We start from the raw sequence: 22239 nt of genomic DNA on the forward strand, positions 1-22239 counted from the left end.
GGGAAGAAAAAATCCATTGATGGAATAACCTGGTCATTCAGTATGTCCAGGTAGTCAGCTGACCTCATTCTTGGAGCACATACTGTTGCTTAACCTAGACTTGACCAACTGCAGCAACCCCAGATCATAGCACTTCCTCTCACTTCATCTGCCTCTCTTCTTACCCTGATGCGCCCATCACTCTGGAACAGGGTAAATCTTGACTCATCAGACCACATGACCTTCTTCCATTGCTCCAGAGTACAATCTTTATGCTCCCTAACAAATTGAAGCCTTTTTTTCTGGTTTGCCTCACTGAGGTTTTCTTACAGCTACACAGCTGTTCAGTCCCAATCCCTTGAGTTCCCTTCGCATTGTGCGTGTTGAAATGCTCTTCCTTTCACTATTAAACATAGCCCTGAGTTCTACTGTTGTTTTTCTTCGATTTGGTTTCACCAAAGGTTTTAAAGATCACCGATCACGATCATTCAGGATTTTTTTCCCGCCATATTTCTTCATCGAATACGATGGGTCCCCAATACCCTTCCAGTTTTTAATAATGCGTTGGACAGTTCTTAACCCAATTTTAGTAGTTTCTGCAATCTCCTTAGATGTTTTCTCTGCTTGATGCATGGCAATGATTTGACCCTTCTCAAACAGACTAACATCTTTTCCACGACCAAGAGATGTGTCTTTCAACATGGTTGTTTAAGAAATGAGTAGCAACTCATTGCACCAGTTGGAGTTAAATAACTTGTTGCCAGCTTAAGGATAATCGCCCATTCAGTAATTATCCAATAAGAGGCTCATACCTATTTGCTTAGTTAAATCCAGGTGTTTTTTTTTTGACAGGCAGTGTATATACGTCCTTCTTTATATATATATAAAGTAAAAAGTTCTACAATGTTCTGACATAGGATGTGAGCATAAGATAAAGATCTGCAAAAACTGGGGGTAGTTTTCTTTAACTGTAAGAGCTGTCAAATTATGAAATTCCCATAAGAAATACGGTACCACTACCAGGCACTGTTCCTAAAAAATGTCTGAACATAACAATATAGAAGACTAGTGGCATAAGTAAGGCAATGTGATCACGTACCTTTTTTAGCTACATTTGACATATGCAGTCCCCAAAGCTCGGTGCACCTTTTTATTTATTTTATTTATTTTGTTGCTTTATAAAGCACTGAAATACATTGAAGATTAATTCACATATGAACTATATCTTTGTGTATAATCTTTGGTGGATAATTCAAACACTGTGTAAACAGGACCTAACATAATATAGTATGTTAGTTCCATGTAAACTACTGTAAGAAGCCAAAAATAATTTATGTTCCTTTGTTTCACCTTGGAGAAACATGTTGAAGAAATACTTAAATAACAATATTTTCATGGAATATTATTATCAGAATAGTTTGTTTTTACGTTTGCCAACACTTCAGTTTGCATTTGCATTTCTCGAGGAGATTTTCACATTCACTCTGTGTGCTCTGCAGGCGCAAGATACTTTATATTATGGCTCTTTCTTTTACCAGAAATATAACATGGCCAAATGATCCAATAGCAGCCACAGACATCACACCCCTATGGGAGTAAATGTCCTCACAGCCTACTGCTACTTTTGTCACATGAAGAAAGCAAAAGCTCTTGGGAGCGACAGAGACCCAGTGATGAGGATGGCTAGGAAGATTTCCAAAGGTAAGTCTAGTACAAAGCTTACTATTTTTCTTTTCTCTGCGTAAAAGACAGCTCCAGGCCCACTTGAAATATATTATGAACTAAAAAAGACTTTAGGACTAGTGTGGTCGAGCACTAAAGTGCTCGGGTGCTCGAGTAAAATACCACGGGATGCTCTTGTGCCCGAGCACAATGAAAATCAATGGGAGAACCCGAGCATTAAACCAGGCACCCCCTGCACTGAAGAGGGGAGGGTGTCTGGTTCATAGGAAAAGGCAAGAAATTGATGATAACACCACTGAAATGGTACAGGAAAAGCATGGGGAGGATGTCTGGATGCATCTTGGACTCCCAGGTCGCTGCTTGGAACTATGTTGTCCGAGTAGTACGCCACTTAATACGCACCAAACCGAAGATAAAATCGATTTTAGAGGAAAAATTGTTAGGAAACATACTTTCCTGTATATTCACTTGTATATAAAGTGCAAGTGCTGCCAAAAATTACATGGAAGATGCACTCCGATACAACCTGTATATCACATAAAAGAGTGCCTCATTCACATTGTGGTACAATTGTTCAGGTAGTGGGACTCCTACACTCATAAAGCCTATGCACTAAAGGAAAGGGCTGCCAAAAATTACAAGGAACCAGCACTCCAATACACCCTTTATTACACATAATGGAGGGCATCATACACACCCTTGAAAAATTATAATTGATGGCCTGCTGGTGACCCTCAAAAACATTAGGAGCAAGGACCTGCTGGTGACCCTCTAAAACATTAGGAACAAGGGCCTGCTGCTGATCTGACCATCTAAAACATTAGGGTGAGGGTCTGCTACTGAGCTGACCATCTAAAAGATTTTGTGGGTGAGGGCCTGCAGCCGAGCTGACCATCTAAAAAAATTTGTAGGTGAGGGCTTGCTGCCGAGCTGACCATCTAAAAAATGTTGTGGGCGAGGGCCTGCTGCCGAGCTGACCATCTAAAACATTATGGGCGAGGGCCTGCTGCCGAGCTGACCATCTAAAAAATGTTGTGGGTAAGTGCCTGCTGCCGAGCTGACCATCTAAAAAATTTTGTTGGCGAGGGCCTGCTGCTGAGCTGACCATCTAAAAAATTTTGTGGGCGAGGGCCTGCTGCCGAGCTGACCATCTTTAAAATTTTGTGGGCGAGAGCCTGCTGCCGAGCTGACCATCTAAAAGTTTAGGGATGAGGGTCTGCTGCTGAGCTGACCCTCTAAAACATTATGTTTGAGGGCCTGCTGGTGACCCTCAAAAACATTATGGGTGAGGGCCTGCTGGTGACCCTCTAAAACATTATGGGTGAGGGCCCGCTGCTGAGCTGACCCTCTAAAACATTAGGAGCGAGGGCAGCCTAATAAGCATGTTGATATGATGTAGGAGGAGGACGAGAAATGGGAGGTTGAACCATATACCCTTTTTAGTGGTGGAAGGGGTGCATGGGAATACAGTGTATTCAATAAACCATAAAAGCCACATTTAGAGTGCCTTTATGTTTAGCAGCTTTCCTCTTGTGGAGTAGAGAAGTCAGGAGCAATCCAGGCCTTATTCATTTTTATAAGAGTCAACCGGTCAGCATTTTCAGTTCACAGGCGGATGCGCTTATCAGTTATTATGCCCCCAGCAGCACTAAATACACGCTCTGACAAAACGCTGGCGGCGGGGAAGGCCAGCACCTCCAAGCCGTAGAGCGCCAGTTCATGCCACATGTCCAGCCTGGACACACAATAGTTGTAAGGCACACGGGGATCATTGAGGAGACTGACATGGTCTGCTACGTACTCCTTCACCATCTTCCAAAATGTTTCCCTCCTTGTGACACCTGCCACGCATCAGGTTGAGGGTGCTGGCGGGTTGTCATAAAACTGTCCCATGCCTTGGAGAGTGTTGCCCTGCCTCTGTTAGATCTGCTGTTTGTTCCCCTCGTCTCCCCTCCTCGGTTGGCCAATGAACTACGTACTCTGCAGCCAGCGTAGTCAGCTGGAAATATTTGGAGCAATTTTTCCACAAGGACCATCTAGTATTGCATCATTTTGCTCGTCCTCTCCACCACAGGAATAAGAGATGAGAAGTTCTGTTTGTAGCTGGGGTCGAGAAGGGCGAACAACCAGTAATCGGTGTTGGCCAAAATGTGTACAACGCGAAGGTCACGGGAAAGGCAGCCTAACATAAAGTCAGCCATGTGTGCCAGAGTCCCAACAGACAAGACTTCACTGTCCTCATCAGGAGAATGACTCTCAATCTCCTCATCCTCTTGCTCCTCTTCTACCCATCCGCGCTGAACAGATTAAATAAAACTTCCATGGGTACTACCCTCTGTAGCAGAGGCAACCGTCTCCTGCTCCTCCTCCTCCTCATCATCATCAAATTTGCACTTAGCCAGACCACCCTCAGTTCGTCTTCTATAACCCTATGTACTTTCTTCCCCCATTTCCGCCTCTTCCACATGCAAAGCGCCCGCCTTAATTGTGAGCAGCGAGCGCGTGAGTAGACACAGAAGTGGGATGGTTACGCTGATAATAGTGTTATCGCCACTCACCCTCTGTGTTTATTCCTCAAAGTTGTGTAAAACCTCACAGAGGTCAGACATTAATGCCCACTCGTTGCTTGTGAAGAGCGGAAGCTGACCGGAAAGGTGACGACCATGTTGCAGCTGGTATTCCACTACTGCCCTCTGCTGCTCAGAAAGCCTGGCCAACATGTGGAATGTCAAGTTCCAGCGCGTGCTCACGTCGCACAAAAGTCAGCGAGTTGGCAATTGCAAGCGCTGCTTAAGCGTTGCCAGACCAGCAGAAGCAGTCGATGATTTGAGGAAAAGAGCACACTAGGTTGAACACGTGGACTAGGCATGGTATGTGTGTGAGCTTGCCGAGCTCCAAAGCCGCAACTTGCAAAGCCATTATCAGACACAACAATGCCTGGTTGTAGGTTGAGTGGCGAGAGCCACAGTTCAGTCTGGTCGCTTATCCCTGCCACAGCTCTGCGGTCGTGTGCTGTTTGTCACCTAAGCAGATCAGTTTAAGCTTGGCCTGTTGCCACTTCCCCACTGCAGTGCTACACTGCTTCCAGCTACTGACTGATGGCTGATTGGTGATGCAAGATTAAAATAAAGAGGTTGAAGTGAAGGAGGAGGCGGAGGAGGAGAAGGGGGGGGTTGAAGCTACTAACGTAGGTGGCGGCGGAAACCCTTATGGAAGTAGGGCCCGCAATCCTTGGTGTCGCTAGCACCTGTGCCATCCCAGGGTACGACTCACTCCAAGCCTCCACAATGTTCACCCAGTGTGCCGTAAGGGAAATGTAGCATCACTGGCCAAAAGCACTTGTCCATGTGTCAGTTGTTAAGTGGACCTTCCCAATAACTGCGTTGGTCAGGGCAAGGGTGATGTTACGGGACACATGCTGGTGTAAGGCTAGGACTGCACACCGTGAAAAATATTGGCGGCTGGGGACAGAGTACCGCAGGACAGCTGCCGTTATCAGGCTGTGGGTGGGTGGTTGGGTATTTGCGCTTTCATTCAAAGCCCTGGGGCATAGACATCTGTACGCTGCGCTGGGACACAGAAGTTGATGTGCTAGCTGATGGTGCTTGCGAAGGTCCAGGTGCATGGCAGGAGGCATCGTCTTGGACAGGGGATTGGCCAGCACGTAACACAGGGGAAGAGTAGGCAGTGGTGTACAGTGGTGTAACCCGCAGACACTGGTTGTGGACCCAGGCGTTCGGCCCACCTATTAGGGTGCTTTGATGCCATGTGGCAGATCATGCTGGTGGTGAGGTTGCTAGTGTTCATGCCCCTGCTCATTTTGGTATGGCACAGGTTGCAAATGACAATTCTTTTATCATCCGTACTTTCGTCAAAAAAGCGCCAGACTGCGGAACACCTACCCCTTGGCAAGGGAGATTGCCGCAAGGAGGTGCTCCGGGGAACAGTTGCAGGCCTGTTTGTTCTGACCCGCCTTCTCCCTTTTGCCACCCCACTGCCTCTTCCAGCCTGTTGCGGTGATGCGGATCCCTCCCCCTCTGTACTGCTGTCCTCACTCGGCTTGCCACCTTCCCAGGTTGGGTCAGTGACTTCATCGTCCGGCACCTTCTCTTCCACTTCCTCACTCTGGTCATCCTCCTGAATTGTTGACCTAACAACAACCTCAGTTATTGACAACTGTGTCTCATCCTCATCATGAACCTCTTGAGACACTAATAGCGGTTGACTTATTGGCAACTGTGTCTCATCATCATCATCCACCTCATGAAGCACTAATTGCCATTCCCCACCGTCATCTTCTTCTGACTGTGGATGCCCAAAATTTTGGGAATCAGGGCACAAGATCTACTCATGTCCCTCTTCAAGCGGGCTTGGCGAGAGGCCCAAATTAAGGAATGACGATGAAAACAGCTCCTCGGAATATCCGAGTGTGGGATCACTTGTTTGCCAAAACTCTCCATGGTGGGTAGAAGGAGTATCAGGGTGAGGATTCTGTTGACCAGACTCTTGGTTACTGAGACTGGACTTTGTGGAAGACAGGGTGGTGCTTAACCAACTGGAAGCATTATCTGCTGCATTCCAACCGACCACATGGTCGCACTGGTCTGACTTCGAGAGCATTGTCCTGCACCGCCCTGCAAACTAGGACATGAAGCTAGGTATCGTGGATGATTGTTTTTCTTGTGCTTTGTCAGCAGGCACAGTTTCACCGCGCCCAGGGCACGACCTCTTCGTGCACCATCAGCAGCATGGCCACTTCCCTGTCCCTTACTGCTCGCCTTGCGCATATTAAATGGTATATATGCTTGCAAGTATGTCACACATACAGTAGCGCAGGTTTTGTAAGTGTATGCGCAAATAAAGTACACAGAATGTCACAGATATTTTTAGGATGCGCACACGTTAAACAGGAGGTATAGAGCAAGTAATGTCGCTGTCTCCACCGTCTAATAAAAAAATTACACTTAATTAATGTCACTGATATTTAGGATGCGCACACATTAAACATAAGGTATAGCGCAAGTAATGTCGCTGTCACCACCGCCTAATAAAAAATTACACTGAATGAATGTCGCTGATATTTAGGATGCGCACACGTTAAACAGGTGATATAGCGCAAGTAATGTCACTGTCACCACCACCTAATAAAAAATTACACTGAATGAATGTCACTGATATTTAGGATGCTCACATGTTAAACAGGAGGTATAGCGCAATTAATGTCACTGTCACCACCACCTAATAAAAAACTACACTGAATTAATGTCACTGATATTTAGGATGGGCAAATGTTATACAGGAGATGTAGCACAGGTAATGTCGCTGCCACCAGCAGCAAATAAATTAGACTGAATGTCACTGATATTTCGGATACGTAAACATTATGCATTAGATGTAGCGCAGGTAATGTAACTGTCCGCAGCGGACACCGTCTACAGAAAAAGTACACTGGATGTCACAGATATTTTTAGGCTGCGCACACTTTACACGGGAGATGTAGCGCAGATAATGCCGCTGTCACTAGCAGCAAATAAATTAGACTGAATGTCACTGATATTTCGGATACGTAAACGTTATACAGTAGATGTAGCATACGTAATGTAACTGTCCGCAGCGGACACCATCTACAGAAAAAGTACACTGGATGTCACAGATATTTTTAGGCTGCGCACACTTTACAAGGGAGATTTAGCGCAGATAATGTCGCTATCACCAGCGGCGAAAAAAATTACACTGAACTTCACAGATATTTTGGATGCGCTAACATTATACTGGAAATGTAGCGCAGATAATGTCGCTGTCTGCAGCGGCCAAACAATTGCAAGCTATTTAGCGCAGGTTGCGCAAAAAAAATTATATATTGCTGCCAGATACAACTATAGTCCTTAAAAGAACTTTTGGGTCTATAAGGCCACGTCTACACAACGACATTTGTCACGCGACATTTTGTTGCACTAATGTCGCGCGACAATTTTTATAATGGCAGTCTATGGTGTCGCACTGCAACATGCAACATGCTGCGACTGCGGCGCAACAGTCGCAGAAAATCCATTTGAGATGGATTTTTCTGCGACTGTTGCGTCGCAGTCGCAGCATGTTGCATGTTGCAGTGTGACACCATAGACTGCCATTATAAAAATTGTTGCGCGACATTAGTGCAACAAAATGTTGCGCTACAAATGTTGCAGTGTAGTTGTGCCCTATCTGTCGCCCGACTTATTGTCGCGCGACAAATGTCGTCGTGTAGACGTAGCCTAACAAGTATAAAAGCTAAAATATTCCTATTTAACTTCCCTACACTATCTCTCCCTTCTGCTCTCCAGCTCTCCCTGACTAAGACTGAGCAGAACACGTGTAATCGGGTGCTATATAGCACCCGATGACGCGTTCCGGCCAGCCAATCACTGTAATGCCAGTAGCACACATGGCTATGGCATTACAGTGAATGGCAGTATTTACCTGCACGTTTATTGGCTGCGCAGCAGCCAACAAATGTGCGGGGAGGAGACTCGAGCATCGCACTCGAGCACACGTGGTATTCGGCCGAACACAGCAATGTGCCGAGCACCGCAATGCTCGAGTAAAATTAGGCCCCTTTCACATGGGCGAGTTTTCCGCGCGGGTGCAATGCGTGAGGTGAACGCATTGCACGCGCACTGAATCCGGACCCATTCATTTCTATGGGGCTGTGCACATGAGCAATGATTTTCACGCATCACTTGTGTGTTGCGTTAAAATAGCAGCATGCTCTATATTGTGCGTTTTCCACGCAACGCAGGCCCCATAGAAGTAAATGGGGCTGCGTGAAAATCACAAGCATCCACAAGCAAGTGCGGATGCGGTGCGATTTTCACGCATGGTTGCTAAGATGACAGTGTATTAACTGTATTATTTTCCCTTATAACAAGGTTATAAGGGAAAATAATAGCATTCTTTAATACAGAATGCTTAGTAGAAGGTCAATTGAGGGTTAAAAAAAAAAAAAATTAATTCACCTCCTCCTCTTGATCGCGTAGTTGCCGATCTCTTCTTACTTCTTTAATCATGAGCTGCCAGCTAAAGGACCTGTGGTGATGTCACATCACATGGTCCAATCACATGGTCCATCACCGTGGTGATGGACCATGTGATTGGACCATGTCATGAGCTCAGTGACGTCACCACAGGTCCTTTGACAGGTCCTGAAGAAAGAACAGGACACCGGCAGCTACGCAATCAATTGGAGGAGGTGAGTTAATTTTTATTTATTTTTTAACCCTCAATTGACCTTTTACTAAGCATTCTGTATTAAAGAATGCTATTATTTTCCCTTATAACCATGTTATAAGGGAAACTAATTACATCTACACAACACCGAACCCAAACCTGAACTTCAGTGAAGAAGTTCGGGTCTGGGTACCACATTCAGATTTTTATCACGCGCGTGCAAAACGCATTGCACCCGCGTAATAAAAACTGAACAACGGAACGCAATCACAGTCAAAACTGACTGCAATTGCGTACCTACTCGCGTGGATTTGCAGCAATGCACCCGGAATGCATCCGGACCTAATCCGGACACGCTCGTCTGCAAGGGGCCTTAGTGTTCGGCCGAGCATGCTTGCCCAACACTATTTAGGACCTGTTTTAATTTAAAATAAATCAAATTCACCACACTAGGCATTGCAAAGCAACAATGCTTATAGATGGCCTGGGCCATAACAGGTCAAGTGCTGATCGTTGATAAAACATGTCAATCAACAGTAGTTTAAAGAGTCTCCACAAGGGTCAAAGGAAACTGCACTGGGGACAAGCAATCATTACACTGGCCTTCTGTCATTTATATTTTGTCAGCAGCATATACCTTGTTTATACGGGTTACATGTGTTGCATTGAACACTTGTCTGCCTGATCACTGGTGCATATAAAAGGGTCTTAACTCCTTGCCCCGGAAGCTGTATGAGTAATACACACAGTATTACTCATACAGACAATGCATTCCAATACAGAAGTATTGGAATGCATCGTAAAGGAATATACCCCCAAAAGTTCAAGTCCCAAAGTGGGACAAAAAATAAAGTGAAAAAAAAAATTGAAAAAATAAAGTTTTCCCCCAAAAAATTAAAAGTTTCAAGTAAAAATAAACAAAAACATAATTTTCCCCAAATAAAGTTAAAAAAAATTGGTAAAAAATAGTGGGGGGGGGGAGTATACATATTAGGTATCGCCGTGTCCGTATCGACCGGCTCTATAAAAATATCACATGACCTAACCCCTCAGATGAACACTGTAAAAAATGTAAAATAAAAACTGTGCTAAATAAACCATTTTTTGTCACCTTACATCACAAAAAGTGTAATAGCAAGCGATCAAAAAGTCACATGCACCCCAAAATAGTGCCAATAAAACCGTCATCTCATCCTGCAAAAAATCATACCCTACCCAAGGTAATCACCCAAAAACTGAAAACATTATGGCTCTCAGACTATGGAAACACTAAAACATGATTTTTTTTTGCTTCAAAAATGAAATCATTGTGTAAAACTTACATAAATAAAAAAAAGTATACATATTAGGTATCCGTGACAACCTGGTCTATAAAAATATCACATGATCTAACCTGTCAGATGAATGTTGTAAATAACAAAAAATAAAAACGGTGCCAAAACAGCTATTTCTTGTTATCTTGCCTCACAAACAGGGCCGTCTTTACCAAGGGGCAAAAGGGGCAGCTGCCCCGGGCCCAGTTGCTCCTGGGGGGCCCAAGGCAGCTGCCTCTTGAGCCCTGCTAGCCACTGCCCCGGGTGTCAGGCTGTCAGCTCTACCAGGATTCCAGGCATCATGATCGTACTGTGTTAAAGTTGTGATTTAGGACCTTAATGACATCATCACCATGTGACCAGTAACCTAGCAATTACTGGTCACATGGCTATGAGGTCATCAATGGTCCTGTGGAGTGTTGCAGAAGTTAACTGTGGAGCTTTTTTGTGTGAAGATTACATCAGAAAAAGGTGACAGGGGCTGTTATGTTAATATACTGTAAACTACTGTATAGTGGGGTGCTGTATACTGTGGGGGGCTGTATACTGTGTGGGACTGTATACTGTGTGGGACTGTATACTGTGTGGGGGCCTGTATACTGTGTGGTGGGCTGTATACTGTGTGGTGGGCTGTATACTGTGTGGTGGGCTGTATACTGTGGGGGGCTGTATACTGTGTGGGACTGTATACTGTGTGGGGGCCTGTATACTGTGTGGTGGGCTGTATACTGTGTGGTGGGCTGTATACTGTGGGGGGCTGTATACTGTGTGGGACTGTATACTGTGTGGGACTGTATACTGTGTGGGGGCCTGTATACTGTGTGGTGGGCTGTATACTGTGTGGTGGGCTGTATACTGTGTGGTGGGCTGTATACTGTGTGGGACTGTATACTGTGTGGGACTGTATACTGTGTGGTGGGCTGTATACTGTGGGGGCTGTATATTGTGTGGGACTGTATACTGTGTGGGACTGTATACTGTGTGGGACTGTATACTGTGTGGTGGGCTGTATACTGTGTGGGACTGTATACTGTGTGGTGGGCTGTATACTGTGTGGTGGGCTGTATACTGTGTGGTTGGCTGTATACTGTGTGGGACTGTATACTGTGGTGGGCTGTATACTGTGTGGTGGGCTGTATACTGTGTGGTGGGCTGGATACTGTGTGGGGGCCTGTATACTGTGTGGGGGCCTGTATACTATGGGGGGGCTGTATACTGTGGGGGGGGGCTGTATACTGTGGGGGCCTGTATACTGTGTGGGGGCCTGTATACTATGGGGGGGCTGTATACTGTGGTGGGGCTGTATACTGTGGGGGCCTGTATACTGTGGGGGGCTGTATAGTGTGGGGGGGCCTGTATAGTGTGGGGGGGCTATACTGCTGTACTGTATACTGTGGGGGTCTGTATAATGTATACTGAGGGTGCGGTATAGTGTGGAGTGCTATACTGCTGTACTGTATAGTGTGGGGGGCTGTATCGTGTATTGTTTGGGGTGCTGTATACTGTGAGGTGTTGTATACTGTGAGGTGTTGTATACTGTGGGCTGCTATACTGCTCTACTATATACTGTGGGGTACTGTATAGTGTGGGGTACTAAACTGCATACTGTGTGGTGCTGTATACTATAGGGTGCTATACTGCATACTGTGTGGTGCTGTATACTATAGGGTGCTATACTGCATACTGTGGGTTGCTGTATACTATAGGGTGCTATACTGCATACTGTGGGGTGCTGGGGTGCACTGGAACACTAGGGTGAGCCGAGCCCCGTTCTCCTTCCTGCAGAGCGGTGCCCACTTCCAGCCTGAGCCCAGCTGCCCAGAGCACTGACCCTGAGCCGCTGGAGTCTTCAGAACTGGAAGTATTTACAGTCATTCACTGTACTCTACCAGATGTGTGGATTTTTTGTGTGTGTATTGTGGTGGAGGGCGTGATTGCCTGCTAAGGTGTGGGAAAGCGGGATCCAGGGGGCCCAAGTAAATTTTTGACCAGGGTCCAATCAATATTAAAGACGGCCCTGCTCACAAAAAGTGTAATATAGAGCAACCAAAAATCATATGTACCCTAAACTAGTACCAACAATACTGCCACCCTATCCCGTAGTTTCTAAAATGGGGCCACTTTTTTGGAGTCTCTACTCTAGGGGTGCATCAGGGGGGCTTCAAATGGGACATGGTGTCAAAAAAACAGTCCAGCAAAATCTGCCTTCCAAAAACCGTATGGCATTCCTTTCCTTCTGCGCCCTGCCGTGTGCCGGTACAGCTGTTTACGACCACATATGGGGTGTGTCTGTAAACAACAGAATCAGGGCCATAAATATTGAGTCTTGTTTGGATGTTAACCCTTGCTTTGTTACTGGGAAAAATAGATTAAAATGGAAAATCTGCCAAAAAATTTAAATTCTGAAATTTCATCTCCAATTGCCAATAACTCTTGTGGAACACCTAAAGGTTTAATGACGTTTGTAAAATCTGTTTTGACTACCTTGAGGGGTGTAGTTTCTTAGATGGGGTCACTTTTATGGAGTTTCTACTCTAGGGTTGCATCAGGGGGGCTTCAAATGGGACATGGTGTCAAAAAAACAGTCCAGCAAAACCTGCCTTCCAAAAACCGTATGGCATTCCTTTCCTTCTGCACCCTGCCGTGAGCCCGTACCGTGGTTTACGATCACATATGGGGTGTTTCTGTAAAGTACAGAATCAGGGCCATAAATATTGAGTTTGGTTTGGCTGTTAACCCTTGCTTTGTAACCGGAAAAAAAATTATTAAAATCTAAAATCTGCCAAAAAGTGAAATAGAAATTGTATCTCTATATTCCATTAATTCTTGTGGAACACCTAAAGGGTTAACGACGTTTGTAAAATCAGTTTTGAATACCTTGAGGGGTGTAGTTTCTTAGATGGGGTCACTTTTATGGAGTTTCTACTCTAGGGGTGCATCAGGGGGGCTTCAAATGGGACATGGTGTCAAAAAAAAACAGTCCAGCAAAACCTGCCTTCCAAAAACCGTATGGCATTCCTTTCCTTCTGCACCCTGCCGTGTGCCCGTACAGCAGTTTACGAGCACATATGGGGTGTTTCTGTAAAGTACAGAATCAGGGCCATAAATATTGAGTTTGGTTTGGCTGTTAACCCTTGCTTTGTAACTGGAAAAAAATTATTAAAATTGAAAATTTGCCAAAAATGTGAAATTTTTAAATTGTAACTCTATATTCCATTAATTCTTGTGGAACACATAAAGGGTTAACAAAGTTTGTAAAATCAGTTTTGAATACCTTGAGGGGTGTAGTTTATAGAATAGGGTCATTTTTGGGTGGTTTCTATTATGTAAGCCTCGCAAAGTGACTTCAGACCTGAACTGGTCCCTAAAAATTGGGTTTTTGAAAATTTCAGACAAATTTCAAGATTTGCTTCTAAACTTCTAAGCCTTGTAACATCCCCAAAAAAGAAAATATCATTCCCAAAATGATCCAAACATGAAGTAGACATATGGGGAATGTAAAGTAATAACTATTTTTGGAGGTATTACTATGTATTCTAGAAGTAGAGAAACTTGGAAATTTGCAATTTTTTACACATTTTTGGTAAATTTGGTATTTTTTTATAAATAAAAATGATTTTTTTTTAACTTCATTTTACCAGTGTCATGAAGTACAATATGTGACGGAAAAAAAAAATCTCAGAATGGCCTGGATAAGTCAAAGCGTTTTAAAGTTATCAGCACTTAAAGTGACACTTGTCAGATTTGCAAAAAATGGCCTGGTCCTTAAGGTGAAATAGGGCTGATTCCTTAAGGGGTTAAAGAGGACCTTTCACCGATTCTTACCCTATGAACTAACTATACAGACATGTGGAGCGGCACCCGGGGATATCACTGCACTTACTATTATCCCCGGGCGCCGCTCCGTTCTCCCGTTATGCCCTCCGGTATCTCCGCTCACTAAGTTATAGTAGGCGGAGATTCCAGTCCCTAAGTTATGGTAGGCGGAGTCTGCTCTAGCGCTGGCCAATCGCAGCGGAGAGCTCACAGCCTGGGAGGTTATTTTCTCCCAGGCTGTGAGCTCTGCAATGCGATTGGCCAGCGCTACAGAAGAACAAGGGCAGACTCTGCCTACCATAACTTAGGGAACGGAGATACCGGAGGGCATAGCAGGAGAACGGAGCGGCGCCCGGGGATGATAGTAAGTGCAGAGAGATCCCCGGGCGCCGCTCCACATGTCTGTATAGTTAGTTCATAGGGTAAGAATCGGTGAAAGGTCCTCTTTAAATCAGGTGTTTGTGACAAATTTTCTTTATAAGTCAATGGGCATATTCCATGCCACTCCTACAGACTCCTGAACTACGGATACTTTCACCCGTTAAAATGGGTTAAAAATGAGTACACTAGTGCCAAGTGGCCTTTTAGGGGGTTAAAAAATGGTGATATCACACTTGAGCACAGATCCTTCGGCAGATACTTCAGCATGCGACTGCCTCTGGGCATGCAAGTGGATGGAGTGAGTTTTTTTTTTGGGCTAAACCCCTTTCAAAAAAATATATACATTATTACAGCTGAGAACCACTATGGGGACATTGGGGACCACTATGTGGTACATTATTACAGCTTGGGGGCACTATGGGGCACATTATTGTCCGCTATGGGGGGACATTATTACTCCTGGGGGACACTATGGGGGACAATATTACAGTTGGGGGCCACTATGGGGGATATTATGGGCCACTATGGAGGATATTATTACTGCTGAGGGCCACTATGGGGGACATTATGTATACTGCAGGGGTTGGAATTTTATTTAAAAAAGTAATGAAATTCATCAGTTTTTAATTCCTATTTCCACCAGCCATGAAAAATGTCCAGATGGCCAGAAAATAAATGCAAAAATGGCAGAAAATTGGCCATGAAAAACTGAGTGTGTCCGTTTTTCATGGCAATTTTTTTTTTACTGTCATGTGAATGTAATTTTACTTTAATATAATTACTTGGGACAATTCTACTTAGGTTCTCCACAGTGGTGGACCAAATTTTTGTTAATCAAAAGTATAAACTTTGATAAAGTTTGTCATGTATCTTGAGAAAGAACAATGCTTCTTTCTCCACTTTTAAGGCTCTTCTCCTCCCCAGTGCCTCCTGCACCAATCAGTTACTTCCAGTTCACTAGTAAAATCAGTCTTCAGGGTAGCAGAGATGTAGACAGATTAACAGCTCACTGAGGGATCAGCTTGTAGATGCAGCCCATACTGCAGTATATGGAGCTGAGAGGGGAAAGAGGCAGAGTGGGCAGCTGTAGAGAGACAAAACGAGAAAGAGAAGCTGGGTATATTTGCATCGACGAGTGCATGTATTGAGAACTAGAAGACTATGGGACAAGCTCTGCATATTTAATAGCTTTTAATGATGTATCCCTGCCTAAGACACATTAATCATGCCCAAATGCACATTTTGGACATGCCACCATGACTATTCAGCAAGAAATTAAATTGCATATAGCACATGCAGGGATTAAAGTTCATCTTTTACAAAATGCAGCATCTCATATAGGGGCAGTAGTCTGTACTGATGAGGAGCAAGCACCCTGGAACAGCTGTCTACGGATGGATATCTGGCTTAGCTATATGTCAAATCCCAAGGCTTTTTAGAAAGTTGGGTCTGGACTCATAGAGAGCCACTTCCAATATGTGGCGCTGGTGAGATGGTTCTCTTTCTTGGGAGATACCTCTTTGCATGTAAGGCTGTGGTGGTACTTTTGGATTGGTATATCCTATTCACTGTTCCCTTTAATGACAAGAAATAAGCTGGCAATTACTAACTTTAGTTGTATGCTCAAAATAGAATGTTCTATCTGACACAATAAAAAATGGATCCCTCCCCCATTGACTTTCAATGGAGTTCATGACGGATCCGTCTTGGCAATGTTAAAGATAATACAACCGGATTCGTCCATAACGGATGCAGATGGTTGTATTATCAGTAACGGAAGCATTTTTGCTGAACCCTGCCGGATCCTGTAAAAACATTAGTGTGAAAGTACCCTTAGACATTTCTAGCCATTAGTAAAAATATATATATATATAATATCAGCACCGTAACATTTTAGAAGGTGTTGACTTGAAAAGTTGTCTCAACCAACATTCATAGTCCCATTCAAGCATGTAAAAGTGCTCTCAAGGAAAGAATTCCTATGCTACCACTGTGTTTGGATACATGCATAGTTTCCAAAAGAATGTTAAATGGCCTTCTTGTAACGATATATCATGTACATGATGAATTGATGGTTATTATATTGTTATTTTAAATGTATATGCACTCTTGGTCAGTTTCTGAGTTTTGACCAAAGAAGGTGTATTAATTCATTTCTTGCTAAAGAAAACTTACAAGTCTTACAATCATAAACATTTCAACAGACTATTTGACACATAACAGTAATTATATTCCTTGCACAAAATTGGCAGTAACATTGGTTTGATTAAACACACTGTTCACTGAAAAGACTGTATTTACTACCAAGGCAGAGGATTAACTATAGTTTAATAGCTTACGAAGGAAAGAGGGAGCGTTCCATGTATTTGACATATCAGTGTATGCATAGAAACTGAGAAAGAAACAGATAGAAATTCTTCAGTATAATCAGCAACACCAATAATGTACAAATGAATGTTTCTATTTTTCCATTTCAGCACTTTTCCTGTTCATGCTGGAAGCTGTAGCTGCCTCTCTCTTGTAAGTGGGACCACTTGCATGTCTGCCTGCATGTACCCTAAAAAGGCATGCCACTCATGCTGCATCGAGCTCAGTTAATGCTACATATGAGAGAACAAGACAGGAGAAAGTACAGGGAGGATGAAGAAATTAATGTTATGTACGGTGCCTAAAGGTGGGCAGATTCAATAGTTTTCAGCCTATCTCCTTTGACAGTAAAGGATCAGGTATGTTGAACTTCAGAATGTGCAAACATATTTCACTCGACATAGGCTGCAAGAATGTTGGCCAAATATGTGATACACATGGCACGTTGGTGCAAAACAATACATAAAATGCACTGAGCTAGCTTCTCAAGTCGACCCTTTGGAAGAAGAAGTTTATGTGCTGAGGAAAAACCTGAGCTAGCTGTCCCTCTCTTTATTAGAAGGCTGCTACCCTAGCCAAAGTGCTGGTAAACCATGGTCTGTGACAGAGTATCCCCATCTCAGCAGCTTCTTCTGGTTTGGTAGAGTCTCTCCTGCTAAAAAATGGTCTCTATCTGCAAAGGATTAGGGGCTCTGATTAGAAGTTCTCTACTGTTATACAGTTTCTCACTGATCTGGAACCTTCTAGTGAGAGGGGTGAAGCTGGAGAAGCACAGCTTAACAGAACCAATGTTGCAATTTCAAGGCTGCCATAGACTTGTATTGGGCCTCAATACAAGTCAAGAGGAATGACTAAGCAGTTTTCAGTCGCAAACAACAGTCTGTCAGAACTAAACCTGTCAAAAGTTCACTGTGTCTGGCTTTTCCCTCAAAAACTCAGCTTTACATAGTGCATTATAACAGCAAATGAAAATTACTAGCTTTTCAGTGCACAGGCTCTAAATTCCCAAAGTCTCTTAGTGTGAACTGGCTGTGCATTAACCCTTCTCACAATTCAGTGCAAAACAGGGCAATAAAATGCAAATTAACAGGATATATCATATAAAATACAATTCAGCAGTATAAAGCAATATGTGTAAACAATGGCATAAAGCACAAGCAAGTTTACCTTTCAAAGTGCACTAAAGCAGTTACTTGATGGCTTTGGCATAGCAGTAATAGGGGCAAATGTTTACAAATGCCAAGACTGCAAAGTATCCTCGCTCCAGGACAAAACATAAGACTCAATTTTTAGGAGGAAAAAATCTTGCTTAAAAGTTCCTGAGTCTTGTATTCCGCAGTCAGGGTGGTCCAACAATGTCAGACCCCTCTGACTGATTCCTTAATGATCTGGTAGAGTACTCATACAGTGTTTTGCTGGATCAACATGAAAGCTGTAACTTAGTGTAGCTAAAGGACCTTTTGATGATGTCACCAGTGGGAGAAGTCAGACCAGTAACAAGAGGACTACACAGTGGGTACTGTATTGTACTGTAACTTGATGTTTATCACTAAGTTGATACTCGTATCATGCGCCATTGCTGTTTGTTTCAATGGTGAAAAGATGACACTAGTATTAACTGGAGCTGTTTGTAAACTATTCTTCTACTCTATGATATTAAAAAAATAAAGAAAAAACTAAAAAAAATAAAAAATGCCACATATGCATCACCACAGCTTCTAGCCCTGCCCCCAGCCACCATAACTCAATCTCAAAATGACTGTTAGGAAAAGAGGACATAATTATAAAAAAATTTAGGTTGCACAACACACTATTAACAAAAAATAAAAATTGGTTATAAAAATAAAAGCAATAAAATACTAAAATAAAAATGACATAAATAAAGCTCCATGTATCACTGAAAAAAAAGGGCAAAAATTATTTATATTAACGAACGGAAAAAAAAGTTAAAAAATTATTCAAAGATGCATTTGCAGTACTAATAGAATAAAAAATGTGTCTGGTCAGGAAGGGTCTTGAATAGGGATGAGCGAACCCATGGAAGTTTGAGTTCGCTGGGTTCAGCTGAACTTCAGGTCAAAGTTCGGGTTCGGGACCCGAACTTGACCCTTGAACCCAAACCCCATTGACATCATCGCAGGTCCTTCTATCTTCATTCAGCAGGACCTGCCAAAGTACCTGCGATGACGCCCCTGCGCACATCATCGCAGGCCCTTTTTCAGGTCCTGCTGAAAGAAGATAGAAGACACTGCGATCAAGTGGACGAGGGGATTTTTTTTTTATTTTTTACCCCTAAATTGCCATATTCTTTTGCATTCTATCTTAAGAATGCTATTATTTTTTGCTATAACCATGTTATAACGGAAAATAATTAAATGACCCGAACACCAAACCCCGACTTCAGTGAAAGGGTTCACTCATCCCTTGTCTTGAACTTTTTAAATTAATTATTGTAAGGAAATAATGATTGCATGGGATTACAGTTATTTTTTGTATTATTATTTATTTATATAGCGTCAACATATTCTACAGCACTTTACAGACATTATCATCACTTGATCGTCACCAGCGATGCTAGGGTGGCTCGTCCCCGCTTTTGGCTGTACCCCCCTCCCCCCCACGTCGCCGGATATTTTGATCCACGCGACGGGGAGATGCAGTGGCGGCCATGCAGACATCAGAAGCGACGTGGGTGCCGGAGAGCAGGGTAAGTATGACCTGTAAGAGGGGCCCGGGCATTTTGGGGGCATTATAGAGGTTGGATAAGCATTTAATATTTGGCTAACGCAATTCTTGGTGTGCAAATTATACAGTAGCAACCACTTAAAGCTACAATGTAATAATAGAAAATAAGTACAACGTTTGCAATGTAAAATAGGAAAAATGCTGTATATAAATATCATATGATTTTTACATTTTTACTGGACTGGAGTGAACTTCTATTAAGAGGATAAATGCTCACACACATATTGGGTCTCCTGCATATAGCTATATTACTTCTCTCTACAAACTCCTAGTTTTCTATAATATGTACTTCTGTGTGCCTCTAATTTCATACATGTTAGAGTCATGCAGAATAAGACAAAAACTAATTATGGCATGCAATACTAAAAAGAGTTTTTCCTCATTTTTTAAAAGGGTTCTTCTAGATTTTTAGATTGATGACCTATCCTTTAGTTAAATAGCATAATGGTCAAAAATATTTTTACTTTATTTAAATAAAGTATATCACCTGAAAACTATATTCTGTTAACCATTAACTAAAAGCAGCCTTAGTTTTATTCTTAGCCCCCCCCCCCTAAAAAAACCCCACAAAAAATAAATACACCACCAATGATATTTATAGTGTTTCTATTTTATTCTTATCTCTATTGATTGTCTGGGGTGCTGTTTATAGTGAGGCCTATAACACAACATATATAGTTGAGTGCATATATTGTTTTATGTACTGTACAGAAAGCTTCCATAATATGTATATTTATAGCTTCCATATAAGTATGAAAAATGAGTGTATTGTAGTCAGTGTGGTACATAGGGCCCATCAGTGGAATTGATTTTGAGAGTTCACCTTCCATCTATCCATTTGAACTAACCTTGACCTAAATTGAGCCGTTTGCAATGTCTTGAAGCACAGATTTTCTGCTGCATTGCTCAATTATTTAATAAATCAGAAGTCCCAAGGAAATGTTAAATGAGGCAAAATATTGGTTGCAGCTCTTATACAGAAACTATAGACAAAAAACAAGCAAACAAGTACCATAGGAGTCTCAATGTGGTGTTCAAAATCCAACAAACGCATTCTGGGCACAGGAGTAAAGCACATAGACTAGAAATATTACGCAATTCATATATATATATATATATATATATATATATATATATATATATACACTGCTCAAAAAAATAAAGGGAACACTTAAACAACACAATGTAACTCCAAGTCAATCACACTTCTGTGAAATCAAACTGTCCACTTAGGAAGCAACACTGAGTGACAATCAATTCCACATGCTGTTGTGCAAATGGGATAGACAACAGGTGGAAATTATAGGCAATTAGCAAGACACCCCCAATAAAGGAGTGGTTCTGCAGGTGGTGACAACAGACCACTTCTCAGTTCCTATGCTTCCTGGCTGATGTTTTGGTCACTTTTGAATGCTGGCGGTGCTTTCACTCTAGTGGTAGCATGAGACAGAGTCTACAACCCACACAAGTGGCTCAGGTAGTGCAGCTTATCCAGGATGGCACATCAATGCGAGCTGTGGCAAGAAGGTTTGCTGTGTCTGTCAGCGTAGTGTCCAGAGCATGGAGGCGCTACCAGGAAACAGGCCAGTACATCATGAGATGTGGAGGAGACCGTAGGAGGGCAACAACCCAGCAGCAGGACCGCTACCTCCGCCTTTGTGCAAGGAGGAACAGGAGGAGCACTGCCAGAGCCCTGCAAAATGACCTCCAGCAGGCCACAAATGTGCATGTGTCTGCTCAAAAGGTCAGAAACAGACTCCATGAGGGTGATATGAGGGCCCGACGTCCACAGGTGGGGATTGTGCTTACAGCCCAACACCGTGCAGGATGTTTGGCATTTGCCAGAGAACACCAAGATTGGCAAATTCGCCACTGACGCCCTGTGCTCTTCACAGATGAAAGCAGGTTCACACTGAGCACATGTGACAGACGTGACAGAGTCTGGAGACGCCGTGGAGAACGTTCTGCTGCCTGCAACATCCTCCAGCATGACCGGTTTGGCATTGGGTCAGTAATGGTGTGGGGTGGCATTTCTTTGGAGGGCCGCACAGCCCTCCATGTGCTCGCCAGAGGTAGCCTGTCTGCCATTAGGTACCGAGATGAGACCCTTAGACCCCTTGTGAGACCATATGCTGGTGCGGTTAGCCCTGGGTTCCTCGTAATGCAAGACAATGCTAGACCTCATGTGGCTGGAGTGTGTCAGCAGTTCCTGCAAGACGAAGGCATTGATGCTATGGACTGGCCCGCCCGTTCCCCAGACCTGAATCCGATTGAGCACATCTGGGACATCATGTCTCGCTCTATCCACCAATGTCACGTTGCACCACAGACTGTCCAGGAGTTGGCAGATGCTTCAGTCCAGGTCTGGGAGGAGATCCCTCAGAAAACCGCCCGCCACCTCATCAGGAGCATGCACAGGCGTTGTAGGGAGGTCATACAGGCACGTGGAGGCCACACACACTACTGAGCCTCATTTTGACTTGTTTTAAGGACATTACATCAAAGTTGGATCAGCCTGTAGTGTGTTTTTCCACTTTAATTTTGAGTGTGACTCCAAATCCAGACCTCCATGGGTTGAAAAATTTGATTTCCATTTTTTAATTTTTGTGTGATTTTGTTGTCAGCACATTCAACTATGTAAAGAACAAAGTATTTCAGAAGAATATTTAATTAATTCAGATCTAGGATGTGTTATTTTTGTGTTCCCTTTATTTTTTTGAGCAGTGTATATACACACATTACTTTGTAT

Source organism: Bufo bufo, chromosome 2 (assembly GCF_905171765.1).
Source record: "Bufo bufo chromosome 2, aBufBuf1.1, whole genome shotgun sequence".
NCBI classification, from domain to species: Eukaryota; Metazoa; Chordata; class Amphibia; order Anura; family Bufonidae; genus Bufo; species Bufo bufo.